Source organism: Erinaceus europaeus, chromosome 20 (genome assembly GCF_950295315.1).
Source record: "Erinaceus europaeus chromosome 20, mEriEur2.1, whole genome shotgun sequence".
NCBI classification, from domain to species: Eukaryota; Metazoa; Chordata; class Mammalia; order Eulipotyphla; family Erinaceidae; genus Erinaceus; species Erinaceus europaeus.
In genome coordinates this window covers 25,206,236-25,224,381 of record NC_080181.1, presented here as the reverse complement: position 1 = coordinate 25,224,381, position 18,146 = coordinate 25,206,236, and the positions used below count along the sequence as shown (strand labels likewise).

At 44.9% G+C, this 18,146-nt stretch overlaps 1 protein-coding gene and 1 long non-coding RNA gene across 12 annotated transcripts in view; one reads left to right on the top strand and one right to left on the bottom strand.

Moving 5' to 3' along the window:
* Positions 1-18,146, top strand: part of KIRREL3 (kirre like nephrin family adhesion molecule 3) — a 624,884-nt gene that overhangs the window by 421,240 nt on the left and 185,498 nt on the right. The window lies entirely within an intron of this gene.
* The window catches only part of LOC132535011 (uncharacterized), a 38,248-nt gene continuing 24,773 nt past the window's right edge, over positions 4,672-18,146 (bottom strand). Inside the window, exons 2-3 of the long non-coding RNA XR_009546794.1 lie at positions 8,225-8,350; positions 4,672-4,989 (exon numbers count right to left, since the gene is read on the bottom strand). This is a non-coding gene — a long non-coding RNA (uncharacterized LOC132535011). The remainder of the gene's footprint in view (positions 4,990-8,224; positions 8,351-18,146) is intronic.

Sequence of the window (18,146 nt, the reverse complement as noted above, 5' to 3'; positions counted from 1 at the left end):
AACTTTTAAATGAGGTTTGGTCAAGTAAAGGGACATTTTTCTCCTTTATGCTCATAAAGAACTAAGGAGAAAAGAAAATTCAAAAAGAAATACAAATAGCTGTCTAGACTTTCATTGCAGATAGGATTGATTCAGTCAATACATACTGTTTCTCTCTTTTAAATGTTATCAAAAGGTCAGAGCCAGTGGCCTTTGAAGGCAAATCTCATCTGACAGAGGTGGCCCTCCAGAACTTAAGTTTCCAGACCCATTAGCACTGAAGTGTTTCTTTTGACTGGGCTTAGGGATGACTGGGGACTGGCCAACTCACAAAGAAAGGACGAAATAGTCCAGGGACTGAGAGACGCCAGTGGGATAAATGGTGATTCCACTCATGTTGCTTTTAAAATCTTAATTTACCCAACAAAAAATTTATTAAGCTATCACTGTCCTAGCTCTGGGAAACCAGGGGTGAGCAAAACAGAGATCGCATATTGAAAAAAAAGAGGTGGCGCATCCAGTTGAGCACATGTTACAGTGTGCAAGGACTCAGATTCGAGCTCCAGAAAATTTCTTAATGAACATACAGTGAGGAAGAGGGGGAAGTGGGGGACGAGGGGGAAGAGGGCCTGCTTCAAAGGCCCTCAATCACAGCCGTCAGCCATGCCTGGGGAAGGTTTCTAGTAACCTTAGCTTCTATCCATCCATAACCACGAAAACCTGCAAGGACCCACTTCCTGCTTCCAATCACACCTTTCAGATGTTTTCCCGTCTCCATCTCACTCTTGCCCTCTTTCTTCCCTTTCCACGCCATATCTCGACAAAGACCAAACCATCCCTATGGACCCCACTTTTTCAAACCATCCCTATATACCCCATCATTTTTCCTCTTTTTCCTTAGTAATGCTTTTGCTACTTTTGCTTTTTTTTTTTTTACATTTTTTAATCATCTTTATTTATTGGATAGAGACAGCCAGAAATCGAGAGGAGGAGAGACAGAGAGACACCTGCAGCACTGCTTCACCACTTGCAAAGCTTTCCCTGCAGGTGGGGACCGGGGGCTCAAACCTGGGTCCTTACGCATTGTAATATGTGTACTCAACCAGGTGTGCCACCACCCCCCCATTTTTGCTTTTTTAAAGTTCCATATAAATTCTTGAATAAGCTGTTCAATTTCTCCCAATTATGTCACTGGGAATTCAGTAGGAGTTCTACTGATTTTATAGATTGCAGACTGCTGCTGAGAAGTGACAAGGATCAGAGTCTTCAAGAACTAAGGAGGGGACTGGTAGGGGGTTGGAAGAACTGGGTAGTATTGGGGGATATTTATCCTGGGTTCCTTGGTTTACTGAAATACTTCTATAAATCCACCAGTCACACCTAAAATAGAGACTATGTACCCAACACAAGAAGTTCAAAGTTTACTGAAAAAAGTCTTTGGTGATTTGTTATATGAGATTTGCATTATTTCTATAGGCAAGAGGGGGTTTTTTTATAGATTGCCTTGGTCAAGTCAACAATTAAGGAATCCCTGATGGTAGGTGCCAAATATTGGTGTTTAAAACAAAATGGTATGTTTTCTAAAACACTTATTTTTGGCATTGTCAGGACCTTGTAATGAAATTGTGGCAAGCACAATTTCATCACTCCACACCAACTTCTTCATATGTAGATGTTAGAAAGAGAAATATTGAAAAAATATTGGAAAATAAGAAAACACAAAGCAAAACTTGGACTGGGTTTGGTGTTTTGCACCAAAGTAAAAGACTCTCAAGTTAAAGTGTAGGGTTCAGGTACTGGAACATAATGGCACCCCACTTATAGGATTTGAACACGAACCTCTGGCTTCACATCCAGTGATTCAACCACTCACCCAGGCAGGCCCTTCAGGCATGCCAGGGGAAGGTTCTTAGTAACCTTAGCTCCTATTGATAATAAAGAAAACTTGCAACCACCCACTTCCTGGCTCCCGTAAAATGCCTTTCATGTGTTTGCGCTTAGCCATCTCACTCTTGCCCTCTTTCCTACCTTTCTATGACTTATCGCCACAAGGACCAAACCATATCTACACACCCCACTTTCACTTGACCTGCGTGCCCACAGGATAGAACAAGACAGGTAGAAATCCCCCATCCCTTTCACCCACGAAGCCCCTAAATTTTCCCTGTGCTCTCCCTACACCTCAAGACGCACACACTCCACACCTTGACACCAAACTAACTCCACAGTCTTCTTCCAACACCAATCCTCAACATCCCTTTCTACCACGAAGGATATAACACAGCGATTCCCCTTTTACTTTTCTTCTCTCCTATCAACTACACACACGCATCCCATACACACATCTCAATCAACTAAATAAAAGAAAGGAAAAGAGAACCCTAGTATCTTCTGATACCAACAACATTAATGGCACCCCCTTCGTAATCTTAAGAAGAAATACTCCATACAAATGGCCAGGTGAAACTGGAAGAAGCATGCATATATATATACATATATATATATATATATATATATATATAGAGAGAGAGAGAGAGAGAGAGAGAGAGAGGAACTCAAAAGACAGCTATTGTCCCTATGGTAGCCTCTATTATAATCGCCAAACAAGGAAAATGCAGGAGGACTTAAGGTTGACTTAGTGGCCCTTGGGGAATAGTTGTGTGAGCCGCCCAGAGAAGGAGCCAAGGAATTGTCTTCGAAAGGGGCGACACATGGAGGAGTCCTGGTGTCTGACACAATGAAAGTTACCCGGCATCACACACAGCCTCTCGCAGACAAGTGCCTGTGAGGGGTGGGGCAGTGGGGGGTGGTAGCCTCTCTGTTGTGCACTTGGCAAAGCAGAACACAGGCCTGAGCTGAAAGTATTTCATCTGATACTCAAGGCAGAGTTTCAGAAATATTGAATGGTTTGGCATAATATGACTGCTTACCTGGATAGCGGGCCTGCTTTGCTGTGAGTACTATGTGGTACCCACCCCACTAGAACATTCATGGAAGATTTGATACTATTCTCTCTCTCTATCTGAATAACCCAGCTTTTACTGAAGTGAAACCCTGGTAATAATAATAAACACTGTTTTGAATTCATTTATAAAAATCACAAAATGATAAATTTCCAAATCTCATCATCATTTCTCCCTGTGCCCCCAATGCTTCAACTGTATCTGAACTTTGAAATTCAACCTGCAGAAACAAACAGCTTACCCAAGGAAGATGTTTCCAAGGATACAGTCTTGGGGCCCTGGAGTTATCAGCAACTAATAGTAATAATCACAATTTAAAACATATCCTTAATCACTTAAAAATTAGGTCCCAGGAACCAGGTGGTGGTGTGCTTGGTTGAGCTCACAAGGAAGAGGGGGAAGAAGGGGATGATTAGGGATAGAAGCTAAGGTTACTAGAAACCTTCCCCTAGCATGGCTGATGGCTGTGGTTGAGTGGTTAAGTCGCTGGATGTGAAGATAGAGACCTGTGATCGAATCCCTTTAGTTGAATGTCCCTGCTCTCAAGTAAGTCTGAAGATGAGGGGGGAGAGGAGGAAGCTTCACTAGTGAAGCACTGTTGCAGGGGTCTCTTGACTTTCCCTCTCTGTCACCCCCTTCCCTCTTGATTTCTGGCTGTCTCTAATCCAATAAATAAAGATAATAAAAAAAATTTTTTTAATGAGTCATCAATCTCCAAATACTGTACCTTCTGTCATGGGACTGTGGGAGATTGAGTGATGCTTCATTTACCACCTAGCTCTTCAACACTGAAGTCCTTCAGCTTAGTGATTACACACAGAGCAGTGGCCTTCCCTTCTCACCAAGGTTCTGACACCCAGTGAATTCTAACCCTCAGCCACACTTCTGCTCACCAAGGCTGCTCCAACAACCTAACTGGCCACCCACCACCACAGGGATGAGGAAGTATAAGTGAGAAAAGAGCAAGGAGAAAGGAATTATCCATAGACTCTTTGGTTATCTTCCCCCATCTATCTAAAACAAAATGTCGGCTCCTTCATTGTTCACCTTTTGCTCATATTACTCCATATATTCAGCTCTGATTATCTGAGACCATCATTTTGCCTCAGCTGCCAAGTGGTCCCTAAGAGTGCCTGTAGTTTGTGGAGCGGAGATTTTCTTGGACCACACAGAGGAGAAAGTGGGCCGTGGAGTCATGGGAGTTCTGGGGTAGGACACTGCCAGATTGACTAAATCACCACACCACAGACTGACTGACTGACTGACTGACTGACTGACTGACTCACTCACTCACTCACTCACTCACTCACTCACTGAAATGTCTTGCTTAGATAGTGTGCTATTTTCCAGTATGTACAACCTGGGTTCAAGCCCAGCCCCAACCATAAAATGAAGGAAGCTTTGGTGTTTTGGTCAGTTGGTCTATCTATCTATTGATCTCATTCTCTCCATCTCTGTCTCTCTAGGAAAAATTACTGTTATTATCATTATTACTATTAGTATTATTTCTCTATCTTATATTAATTCTGTGATCAGGTCAGATGCAGTATAGAAGTGAATATACAGTATACTTCTTGAAGTTTTAACTGTGATTGCAAAGGGAAGTGGTAAGACATGGAGATTTTTCTGGGCCTCCTATGGAAAAGATTGACTTTAGTTGCCAGAAGAAGAAAGACAAGAACATTTTTCGTTTTTAAAATTTTTTATTTATAAAAAGGAAACACTGACAAAACCATAGGATAAGAGGGGTACAGCTTCGCACAATTCCCACCACCAGAACTCTGTATCCCATCCCCTCCCCTGATAGCTTTCCTTTTTATCCCTCTGGGAGTATGGACCCACAGTCATTGGGATGCAGAAGGTGGAAGGTCTGGCTTCTGTAATTGCTTCCCCGCTGAACATGGGCGTTGACAGGCCGATCCATACTCCCAGCCTGTCTCTCTTTTTCCCTAGTGGGGAAGGGCTCTGGGGAACCGAAGCTCCAGGACATATTGGTGGTGTTGTCTGTCCAGGGAAGTCTGGTCAGCATCATGCTAGCATCTGGAACCTGGTGGTTGACAAGAGAGTTAACATACAAAGCCAAACAAATCGTTGACAAGTATATTTTTCAATAGGAGGTGATGAGATGAAAGAGGAACATAGAACAAGCAGAGTGTTTCTATTCCAGTCTCGCTGACAAGCCTTAGGATGGTCCTGTTAAGAGTAAAACAATGTTACCTAAATGTTCTGAGTTCTCTGTTGTTGGCATGTTAGTGCTAAACTCCAAAGCAAAGTCAGTTGTTGCTCCTATTCTGAGCTCCCTATTCCCAGGACATTAATAGTTCTCTCCATACATTAAAGTAGGTAGGTAGAGGCTTTTAGAAAGATTCTGAAGTTTATGGGTCCTTATGACAATGAGAACAAACTCTTCACACCCCTTATTCCTTAACCTTTAACTTGTGACTGTTCCTCAGAGCAGTCCTCCTTTTCTGCCTACTGCTTCAGGTGCCTGTCCTCAGGTTCTTACAGCACTCTGAGCACATACCACACTCTCCCAGACCATCATTTCACTTGCCAGCCTTCCCAGCCATCATTCAGTTGCCCTCCAATGACTTCTGATGATTGAAGTATCATAGTTACTTTCCCTATAAATGTTTACTCTGCAAATATATGTATTGATTAGATAAATGAGCATACAATGGACATATGAATGGATGGACAAATAGATAGATAATGGATAGGTGGTTCAATGTTAGAACACAGATTAATTTCTGCTAAAGAAAATCTTTCTCTACACTCCTGTCTTTTTTTTTTAAGTTTAACTGCAAACTTACAAGAGTAGTCAGCCTTAGAAAAGAAAAAATGGGTCCCCCATCTCCAAGTATGTTTATCAGTCCAGATAACATTAGGCCAAATTTTATCAGATTAGACATGATTCATTTTCTCTTTTCTTCTAGACTTGGGAATTGAAATAAACCTATAAGTGGAATTTGCAAGAAGAAATTCTAGCTAAGTTTACTTACAAGTTTCTAAGCAAAGACATAGTCACAAACTTGGGTAGAATGACAGAAAAGAGAAGTGAGAAGGGTACCCAGAGACTAGTCCAATAGAGCTAAGCAAGAAGCATGACATCTGTGGTGGGAACGTGAGATCAAGGGCAAGTGGAGGCAAGACAGTGTTAGCAAAGGCAGTGGGAACTTGCAGAAGAGAGAAGAAATGAGAAGAGGGTGGTTGCAACATGATTCACTAATTCTGCTACTGTTAATTACTGAAATTTCCCAATTACTCTGAAATCAGCCCATATGGAAATCAAAATTCAGCACAACAGTGAGGAAGCTCTGTTCTCCGCCCCTATAAATAGGTCCAGCTAAAAATCCTCCCTTAGTCAGGCTCTAGGATCTCCAGAATATAATGAGGAGATGAGGGTGGTGGAGTGATGGATGGGAGTAGGGACTAAGTCATCTTGGAGGGGAGAGGAGTTCACAACCTACCCTTTCTTTGCCTCCCCAGAGCCAACACAGAGACAAGGAGGACTAGAAAGGGGATGGGGGAGGAGGAAAGGAGCCGCATGTTCACTAAGTGCCTGCCCCCCTCCAAGATGCTGCCATGTGTCACCCATTTTTAATTCTCAGTAATGAGATGAAAAAGGTGTGGCATGACTTGCCCTGATGAGGACACATACTCAGTGAGATTAAGCCACTTCCCTGGGGTAAGTTGTTAAAGCAAGATTCAAATTACAGCTCAGATCATCTGGGCTCCCAGTCTGATTATAGCCCCCATGCCTCCCACTCTGAAGAGGCATAAAGAACTCACACCAACACCCCGAGACCACAAACTGAAAAACTAGTGCCTAGGCAGATACTAACATCAAGAGAGCACTGGTAGAGGGCACAGAATAGGTTAGGTGATGATTCCAGGCCCAAGAGGGCAACACAAAGGAAGTAGTATAAGAACCAAAGGACAGAGAGCTCTGGTAGACAGGATGAGTGTAGAGGCTTAGCCTTCTGTAATGTGAGACCAATATTAAGGCAGACTTTCTATGTAGTCCATGGATTTATGTCTGTCCTGTCAGAGTTATTCCAGTGCTTGAGCATTGCTGAACCCTCAAGAGAACAAATTCAGAAGGAGAAAAGAAAGACAGTTCACCTATAGGACCTCTATTGCCTGCCAGGTGCTGCTGATGTGCTTTCTCGTTTTATTATCCTAACTTTTTGTAGTGACATTGTCTCCATATTAAGAAAAGAAAGCTCCAAAATATCAATAATGATCCACATTGAGTGTCTAGCACATGCCATGTTCTATGTATAATCTGATGTTTATTATCTCATAATCATATGGATATATAAGGGTAATGCTGATTCTGTTCTATTTTTATAAATGAGGAAGCTGAAATTGTGTGTGATTTTCTTAAGGCCATAAAAAAGTAAATGGCAGAACTGAGCTGCATCCCCACATCTATCACAGTGGGTGGGGGAGCTTTTGAAAGCAGACTTGGACTCAGGGACAATCATATCTTCTGAAAGTACACTTCCTGCACTGTTCCAATGCAAGTGCTCAAGGGGAAGCTTAGTAAAGTAGGATATTATTCCACACTACTACAGATAGAGCAGTGTAGACATCACACAGTTGACATGTAAGCTGGATCTACATTGGATCATTCTAGTAGAAAAAGAGACTCTATTTCTGTAACTTGGTGATTTGAAAGAAGCTAAGTCAGCTCACCAACAGAAACCTCCATAGTAAAAGGGATGGACTACTTGGTACTCAGATCCAACTCATGCTGTGGAGAGGGTTGCATCTTGAAAAAAAAATGGAAGAATGCTGGATACAGTATTAACCAGGTACATTGTAGCAGAAACTTGACTGAGCCTTGTGAAACAACATCCTGTAGATCACAGTCTCCTTGACCTTTCCAAATCTACACTGTAAATAAGTTGTCAGCATCCAACTTCTGCCTAAATAAATATATTTGCTGGCACATAAATATGCACAAAAGAATCATTCAAAATAAAGATATGACAGTGTTGAAACAGCTAAAGAGTGATTTTTTAAAAAATGTTCAGACCCCAGTTAGCATAGGAAAAGTAATGGGGAGTCAGAAGCTTATGAAGTTGAGGAGGCTTTTAGGAATAGAGAGAGCTGTCCAAGGTGCTGACAACCATCCTCTGTAGCCTGAATGTGCAGAGAGCCTAGGGACAGAATGATTTGAGTGATATGATTCCCAGAACTGGCCATCTGGAGACAGGAGGTAGATTCAGAAGGGTTGCAGAGGGATGCAGCATAGGAAACAGGGTGACTCCTACCTTTTGCTGATAATTCAATCTTGACACAACAGTACAACTGCAATTACTTCCCAATATAGCAGTACAGTACATTCCCAAGTAGGTTCATGTGGGCCTCAGCTATGGTGTGTTGTCTCAGAGTAGACACTGGAAGATGAAGGAGACGTGCATGAAAAAAATGAACAGGAGGTGGCACAGTGGATAAAGCATTGGACTCTCAAGCATGAGGTCCTGAGTTCAATCCCCAACAGCACATGTACCAGATTGATGTCTGATTGTTTCTTTCTCCTCCTATCTTTCTCATTAATAAATAAAATCTTTAAAGAAATTGAACAGGAGTTCCAGCAGAGCTTACAACAGTTTATACCAGGTTAGCCAAGGGACCTCATCATGCTACTCCCCCGTATTTCCTGGGTTCTACAACCCCTTACCCCAATGGCCCCTCCCAGATCTGCTTTGTAGGCAGAACAATAACAAAAAAGAAGAAGAAGCTGCACAGGGGAAGGGGGATGACTGCAGTGAGAGGAATGAGCAAGAAAGGAGTACAGACAAGACAGTAACCATTCAGTGCTGAGCATAGGGAGCAGGGAGGGTAAGAAGGTAATCTGTGTTATTGCCAATGTGTCAGTCACAATTACTCACTAGCAAGAAAAGTAATAAAGTTACATTATTCACACATTATGTGGAACAAGCTATTCAGTGCTGGCTTCCTCCAAGCCAAATATTGTGATAATTTCAGAGATCATAACTTAATTGAACAGTGAATTAATAATCTCATGTGTGGACATTTTCCTTTTGTATGCATGCACCAAAAAGCCTGGGGTTTTCTTCCCATTCTTTAGGCCACACAGCAGTCATTCAGTGAAGCAAGGCACACACAGGTTTCTCCCCTCCCCTCTTTCTTTATGTGGGATTTTTTTTATTCCTGAATAGGAGCCCAGATGAGAGAAATCCAGCTAAACAGTCATAAGACATTGTTTGATATCTAATTTTCTCAAAGTGTGTGGGACCATCACTAACATCAGCAATAATCTATTAGAAACACAAGTTCTAAAGGCCAGACAGTAGCACTCCTGGTCAAGCACACATGCTACAATGTGCAAGGACTGGGTTCAAGTTCCCAGTCCCTTCCTACAAGGACCAGGGCAATGGTTTGCAAGTGGTGAAGCAGTGCTACAGGTGTTTGCTTCTTTCTCCCTCTCCCTCCCCCTTCCCACTCAATTTCTCTCTATCTCTATCCAAAACAGATAAATAAAGTGAAATAATTTTAATGTAGGTTACTAGGCCACTTAGACTTACTGAATCAGATAGTGGGTGGGACCCACGAGTCTGTGAGGCTGGTTTCCAGCTGCTTCTAGTGCCCAGTAAAACTTGGGATGTCATGATCTATCTAGTCTAGGTAGCCCAAACTCCAGGAGGGAGTAATTCCAGAACTCTGGGAATATAACCCTTCCCCCCAAATGACTCAAAATTAGAACATGGTAGAAAAGAAAATGCAGCGTGGTAGACAGAACATAAGGAGCTGAGTTGGGGACCCAGGTTTTCACCCAGCCTTCTCCACTTGAGACATTATAGAACCTCACCAACCTGCTCATTTGCAAAACAAGGATAACAGTTCCTGCCTCTGGGCAAGATTGTTGTGGAGATGAAATGAGCTAATGGATTTGAAAGTGCTTTGAAAACTACAAAGTGCTGCACAAAGGAAGGAATTGTTAGTCTGTCAACGGGGGAGAGGCAGCTGTGACAGGGTGGCCTATGTATGCTCCCTCAGGCTGCAGATGCAAATCACTTCAGGGAGAGCTGGCTCTGCCTGCCTCAGCCCCACACTTTCCCAGGAAGTGTTCTCTTTGTCTCTCTCTACCTCTTGTTGTATACACTTAAACCTGCTGGGAGCAAAGCCCATGACACAGTGTGACTTGGAGAAGAAGAGATAGAACCTGCTAAGCTGTCTACTTCTGGGTATCCACTGATTGCAATTTCAAAGTATCCTGTCTGAATAGCAGCATTGTGCTTTCTTCTTCTTCTAGCGTTTGCCCTTCTTCCGTAGCCAGTCAACAGCGTCAGGTTGAGCCTGATGTAAAGTTTCGAGACCTCTTTTGAATCTGGAGAGGTGGCAGTCGTTGACTATGTGGGTCATAGTCTGTCTGTAGCCGCAGGGGCAGTTTGGGTCGTCTCGGGCTCCCCAGCGATGGAACATAGCGGCGCACCGGCCATGGCCTGTTCGATAGCGATTGAGGAGGGCCCAATCATAACGTGCTAGGTCAAAGCCGGGTTGACGCTTGCAGGGGTCTGTGATGAGGTGTTTGTTCTTTACCTCATCTGACTGCCAACTCTGTTTCCAAGAGTCTGGAACAGAGAAGTTCAGTGTAGGCATAGGGGACCAGATTGGGTGACAAGACGTCAAGCGTTGGACAGGGTGGGCAAAGATATCCGCGTATATTGGCAGGTCCGGTCGAGCGTAGACGTGGGAAATGAACTTAGATGATGCCGCATCCCGACGAATATCTGGCGGGGCGATGTTGCTAAGAACTGGCAGCCATGGAACCGGGGTGGAACAGATGGTTCCAGAAATTATCCTCATGGAGGAATATAATTTGGAATTGACCAAGTGGACATGGGGGCTATGGAACCATACTGGGGCACAGTATTCTGCAGTGGAATAGCATAATGCCAGAGATGATGATCGTAGTGTGGAAGCGCTCGCGCCCCATGAGGAGCTGGCCAGTCTTGCAATGATGTTATTCCTCACGCCCACCTTTGCTGCAGTTTTTATGAGATGTTCGTGAAATGACAGGGTGCGATCGAGAGTAACGCCAAGATAGACTGGCTGGGCTTCATGCCGGATTCTCGTATCGCCAAGCTGCACATTAAGCTCACGCGAGGCCGAGGCATAGTGTAGATGGAAAACAGATGATATCGTTTTTGCAGTGCTAGGGATTAGTCGCCATTTTTTACAGTAATCAGATATCAGAGACATGTCTTTCGTGAGTGTTTCCTCGAGGATGTCAAACTTTGATGCCTGAGTTGCACAACAGATGTCATCGGCGTAGATGAACTTCCTTGAAGAAGTTTCTGGGAGGTCATTGATGTAAATATTAAATAGCGTAGGAGCCAGAACAGAGCCCTGGGGGAGGCCACTTGAGACAAGCATTGTGCTGAGATCTGATAAATCAAGTTCTGATGTCCTTTGACCTGCTTCAAATTCTGACGCCAATGTGGTCCAGCTCTGTGGCCCTCTGTCAGCCACTTACCACTGTTTGACTCAGTTTCCACCTGTAAAAATAGCAATAAAATAGAACATAACTGATTGATACATGTAAGCATTAGTTGAGGCATGTTGTAAAAATCTGTACTTTGGGAGGTTGTTCAATAAAGAACAGAATTAATTAATTGATGAACGAACTGACTGGATGCACAGAAGACTGAATGAGGAGTGAAAAGGAGGTACTGTGTCATTTTTATACAAGCAAGGAAGGTCCACTTCACGTTTTGGTCTGGGTGATCATGAGCAGGGCTGGACCTGGCTGAGTGTCCATGTCACCATGTGCAAGAACTTAGGTACAAGTCCCAGTCCCCACCTGCAAGAGAGAAGTTTCACAGGCAGTGAAGCAATACTGCAGGTGTTTCTCTTTCTCTTCTTGCTCAATTTCTCTTTGTCTCTATCCAATAAATAGTAACTTTAAAAGATTTATTATATTAAAAAAGGACTGAAAGGTGAGCACTTTGGCTCATGAAAGAGCATGCTCATGACAGGTTCAGAGTCCTGGGCTGAAACACTTGTAGGAAACAAATCAGTCAGGTAAACCAAGATTAAAACAATGCAAAATAAACAAAACAGCATACTTGGGAATCAGTCTTTAGGGAGAAAGAACTTGGGAATCTGGCAGAGAGGCTTAATTTTGGTGAAATCTTTCTCAGCCCGAGGTCAGTGCCCTACTTCCCCCACAATATTCTTTCAATCAATCTTGATAACCAACAGGAAGCAAATAAGAGAGGGAAAGAATGAAAGAAGAGATAGCTACAATCACATCAATTGCTGCAATCCTTGCTTTAATTCTTTGCTGAATGTTAGAGAAAGCATGCCCCTTCATGTCAAACTGCTCAACTGCAGTGGCTTTATCTGTAAATAAGAGTGCGGCATTGCCTTCAGAGAACAGACCCCTCTCTCTCTCTCTCTCTCTCTCTCTCTCTCTCTCTCTCTCCCTCTCTCCCTCTCTCCCTCTCTCCCTCTCTCCCTCTCTCCCTCTCTCCCTCTCTCCTTCTCTCCCTTTCTCCCTCTCTGCCCCTTTCCCCCTCTCCCCCTCTCCCTCTCCCTCTCTCTCTCACACACACAAAGAGAGGGGGACTTCCATTTCACCTTATGCAGACTTTTGGACAAGTTCAAGGACCATCACTGAGTCCTTGGGAGCCAGCTCACTAGACACTTTTCCAAACCCCAACTCATCTACCTGAAAATGGGGCTCTTACATCATTCCCCAAAAATGTTACTGTCCATTCTCCATCAAAATCGACATCTCAGGAATAACTTGAAGCCAACAGAATCCATAGCAATGTGCCTTGTGGAAAGGAGTGCCCTTAGAGAGGTAGCAAGTGATTCTGTGAGGGGCCTGGCAAGAAAAAGATGACATACTCCATTGGGTATCCAGAGAGTTCTGATGATGGAACTGTTTCCAAGGTTGTGCTCAGAAAGTAACACAAGTGTGCTGGCGTCAAAAGAGTCATCCCTTACCACCATCTCTTCCCTTAAGAGCAATTGGAGGGAGCATGTGGAACCAGGACCAGCTAACAGGAGGGCGTGGTTGGGGGGACTGGGAGAACCAGGGAGTAGAGCCACTTGCAGAGCAGCCCCCCTTAGTGCCAGTAGGGTTTTTTCTATTCTTTAAAGCTTAAAAAAATCACTTTTAAGATTTAATTATTTATATGAAAGACATACACAGAGAGATAATTCTTTTTGTGGCAGTAGCAGAGATTGAACATGAGACCTCAAGGGTCTCAGGTGTCAAAGTCTGTGCTCTGATACATGGAGCTATCTCCGTAGCTCAAGTCTGCTATTTCATTGTGGCCCCAGGGACTCTCACATACATAAGACTGCTACTGAGCAACTTCTCCAAGCCAACTTTTTGATTCTGTATTTTAGAGAGAAGAGAAACAGAGTAAAAGACAGAGAGATGCCATAGCACCACTCTAACATCCATGGCATTGGCTCAGTATTGCACATGGGCCTCCCACAACTCAAACCCAGGGCCTTGTACACAGCAGGGCATATGCTCAACCAGATGAGCCAAGAAGCCCCATTAGTGAAATACTGGAGGCTTCAGTCTAGAGGCAGGCTGGCCCTAAGATGATCCCATAGAGAGAGCCGAGGAACAAATTAATAGTCCAACCATGAGTTCTTCTGCTGCCCTCTCTGATGTCATACCAAGGCCTCCTCATTTGGATCATTGATCCACTGGTCTGACCAAACCTGAAGCCTGTGGCTAGGAAGTTGCTGAGAGACTGCAGTGCAGAATCCCGGGCACAGGGTAGAGATGGATATGGAGAAACTTCAGGCAGATATTTTCCTGCATAATTATCCCTCTACCCCCTGAGACCATGATGCAAATCTCACAGCTGCTTTAGTGCCACACTCCACTTAACCATTTGGAAAGAAAGCAATCATGAGAAGCCCAAGAAACACCCCTTTGGCCCAGAGGCCCCTCAGCTGCCCGAGCCCTCACCCCCGAGCTCTGCCCCAAGAAGCTTAGGAGGCTGGCAGCTGCCACTCAGGCCTGAGGCTGTGCGGCTCCCTGCAGTGCCTTCTGGGGTGCGGACATCTGGTCTTCTTCCACCCACAAGTGCATGTCCTCTCTGAGGCCACATCTGCACGCTGAGGACCAGAGCAGCTTCATCAAAGGAAAGAGGAGACGCGTGGCTTTTGCACAGGCTAAGTCCAGAGGCAGGAAAAATGCAGTATCGGGAGTGGGGTGTGATGGAAAGGGACCAAGGAGGAAAGAGGGGAAGAAAAAAAGGGCAGAAACATTTTTAATTAAAGCCTTCAGCCTGCACTCCATGGCCAGACATTCCTGGCTCCTTTCATTAGGATGTACCCTTTAGGTGCTCATTATCAAAGATCCACAAGTTGTGTAGATTTTTTTTTAAAGATTTTTTTAAATATTTATTTTATTTATTTATTCACTTTTGTTGCCCTTGTTGTTTTATTGTTGTAGTTATTATTGTTGTTGTTGTTGGATAGGACAGAGAGAAATGGAGAGAGAAGGGGAAGACAGAGAGGGGGAGAGAAAGATAGACACCTGCAGACCTGCTTCACCGCCTGTGAAGCGACTCCCCTGCAGGTGGGGAGCCGGGGTTCGAACCAGGATCCTTATGCTGGTCCTTGTGCTTTGCGCCACCTACGCTTAACCCACTGTGCTACAGCCCGACTCCCAGTTGTGTAGATTTGAGGCCTCTGCTGGGTCAGAAAAGTCTGCCTTCCTGGGACAGTCAGACACTTCCACAACATCTGCCTTTGCTCAGAGTTTTGTTTTGTTTTGTTTTGTTTCCTTAAAAGACACAGAGAGTGAAAGAGACTACAGCACAGAAGCTTCCTTCAGTGCAGTGGGGGCAGACTCAAACCTGGGTCACAGATATGGCAAAGCAGGACACTATCTCAGTGAACTCTTCCGTCATCCCTCTTGCCCACACTTTGGCACAGGAGCAAGGGATTCAAAGCAGGCAACAGGGCGGGTGTGGGGGAGCTGCTGAACCCAGGGAAATATGAAGATGAGGGCAAAGTGAAGGTGTTGCCATCTCTCTTTCAGAAATGGCATGGAGGCCAGCAGTCTCAGCTCTGTTTTCTACTGAGGGCTAAGTATAGAGCAATACATAAGGGCTAGCCCTCAAGGGAAGTCTGTGGGGAGGATGACAATAAAGAGATTTGTCTAGGGAAATCTCAATCAATCTCAAGACCACCCACTGTTGTGAGACCTGCTGGTCAGGAGATACAGCACTTTTCCTGCTGAACAGGCGTGTATCAGCTGCCTCCTTTGTTCTCCTGAGAATAGAGTATAGACATGTGCTTGGATCCAGGGCCAGGAGAGAAGGGGGTAGGCATAGGCATTGGAGCACTAGCTACCTGCCCCCTGAACCATGTTCCAGTGTTTTTTCTGGGCTTTTCTTGTTCTGCTGCTCACAGAGAGGCTGCCAGGCCTCCACAGAGCGAGAGTGCTGGAGCAGGACTAGAGAGTGACAAGCTGGGGCTTGATAAAGCAAGTAGACCAAGGACAGGCAGGAGGCCCTGAGAGAGAGGCAAGGTGTGTTCAGAAGAAACCACAAGACTAAGTCTGCCTAAGCAAAGGATGCTCCCTGGTGCATCCCAGGAGGTGATGTAGAGGTCAAGTTCTGGTCTTTGAATCAGGAGGGCCTGAGTTTAACCCCACTTCATGGGGTTAAAGTGCGTGCGTGCGTGCGTGCGTGTGTGTGTGTGTGTGTGTGTGTGTGTGTGTGTGTGTGTGTGTGCTGTGATAAAATAAATCTTTTTTTAGATAAAAAAGAATGTTCCCTGGTATCCCCCAAAGTAGCTTCCACCGTGCCCTGATCTTATCTTTTCTTGGCTTCTAGGCTTTTGTCCCTCAGATGTTCCATAGACCTATTCAACAAGCCCATGAGGCACTGGGTTGTCAGCAAAGTCATGACGTATTTTTCTGTTTTTCCTGTGAAAAAAAAAAAGTGTCATGACTTTTCCAGCAACCAAATAGACCACACTGGGTGGGTCACCATTTTTCTGATAGGGAGAGTGAGCCTTCCTTTTAGTCCATCCAGGCCACCTGACTACTTAGCATGGACAGAGTAACTCATGGAGCAGCTGTGGTCTGCAGGCTGGACTCCCGAAGCTAGGGTGCCAGGGAGGTTGGATTCTTCACCAGCATCCTCTTCCTGGTTATGGTTGTGCATCATCACGGCTTTTCCTTCGTTGGTACATGCACAGAAAGAGATTGTGTCCCTTCCATTTTGTATAAGGACATCCATTCCAACACGGGAGTTTCTACCCTCAGATCTAGTTTAAACCTAACTACCTCTCAAATGTCCACCTCTCGATACCATCACATGGAGGATCAAGACTTCAACATATCGGGGGTATGTGGGAGGACATCCACCCTTGCTAGGTGGTGGGAGAGACAGCTTAGGATCCAGGCCTCAGGATTAATCATGATTACATCATCACTGTTCAGACCACACTTCTGCCCACCCTATCTTGTCACTACACCAAAAAGAGAAGCCCACGGCGCCCTGAGAACAGGCTTCCACCGCACTTCACAGGTTATCTCAGAGCATCTATCATCTCTCTAGACCTGCCAACACCCCCACACAGAGCATCCTTCTCCCTGTACCCCATTGCTGGTTCTGCTCCCTTCTCTCAAGCTAATGAGGCAGCAGGCCCCATGCAGGGTCCCGGTGACAGCTGCTCAGAGCATGTTTACTGAAGCCAACTGCTGGACCTGACAAGACATGTTAATTAGGATATGATGTAGTGGGTGGGGTAGGACACTGGCCATGTGGCAGCCGGATGGGCAGCCTCAGTCACCATGGAACCAGGGAGGCTGCCATGACATGGCTAATTAAGGACAAGCACATCCCCTCACAGATGACAGTCCCACACTTGGGAAGATAACACCGCTGGTTGTGCCAGCCAAGGCCGCCCTAAGCTACCCAGTGGTAAGGTTTGGCTAGACAGCTGCCTTTGGGGACAGAAACAGTGACAGTCTTCCTCATGGCTTCCAAGATGCTTCACTATCAGGTTTCAGCCAACTACATCCTTATTGTCCCAAGATTCAAGTATTTATTTTTTTATTTATTCCTTTACTGGATAGAGACAGAGAGAAATTGAGAGGGGAGGAGAGATAGAGAGAAAGAGAGAGAGAGAGAGAGAGAGGAGGAGACACCTACAGACCTGCTTCACTACTTGTGAAGCTTCCCTCCTGCAGGTGGGTGAATCTGGGTCTGTAGACATGGTAATGTTCACTCAGCTGGATCGACCCCTTGTCCCCGGGATTCCGAATGTTTTATAATCACCTTTCTCAAATGGGCTATTCACACTTCTGTGAACCCACTCATTTCCTGAGGCCTGGAATTCCCTCATCTCCACCTCCTTCTTTGGAAGTTAAAATATATCTGATAGCTAAAAGTTCATCTACAGGATTGCCTTCTTATAAAAGGTTCACTCAGCCTTTCACACACATGTATGCATGATCCCTTTCTTTGATAGGAGGGTCAATTATTTTGTGACTCTTTATCAATAGACTGGTATGCACCAGCAGGACCTGGGTAGCTATTAAAACACTTAGGCACTTTTCTCAGTCCCTCAACCAGCATGTGTCTCATACTATTCCCAGGCCCTCCAAGCTACTCACTAGTGTCCATCATCTAAAGAGTTAGTGATAGACACAAAGAATTCTACGTTAGTTCTTTGGCCTGTGTCCATTCTGACTGGTCATTCCAATTATATACTTGCATGCCAACTCTGCTCATTCTTGCTCTGGTATCTACCAGTAGAGAGTGCTGTTCCCCCCACAGAGTGCTTCACAGCTGCAGAGATGCTTAGAATCACTGTTTTAAAGCACTCTGTGCTTCTCTAACAAGAAGAAGTAGGCTGGGGGGGAGGTGCGGGTGGTGGCGCAGCAGGTTAAGTGCACATGGAGCAAAGCACAAGGACTGGTGTAAGGATCCCAGTTCAAATCCCCGGCTCCCCACCTGCAGGGGGGGTCACTTCACAAGCGGTGAAGCAGGTCTGCAGGTGTCTGTCTTTCTCCCCCTCCTCTCTCAATTTTTCTCTGTCCTATCCAACAATGACAGCAATGACAGCAATAATAACAACAACAATGATAAACAACAAGGGCAACAAAAAGGGGGGAAAGCCTCCTCCAGGAGCAGTGGATTTGTAGTGCAGACACCAAGCCCCAGCAGAAAG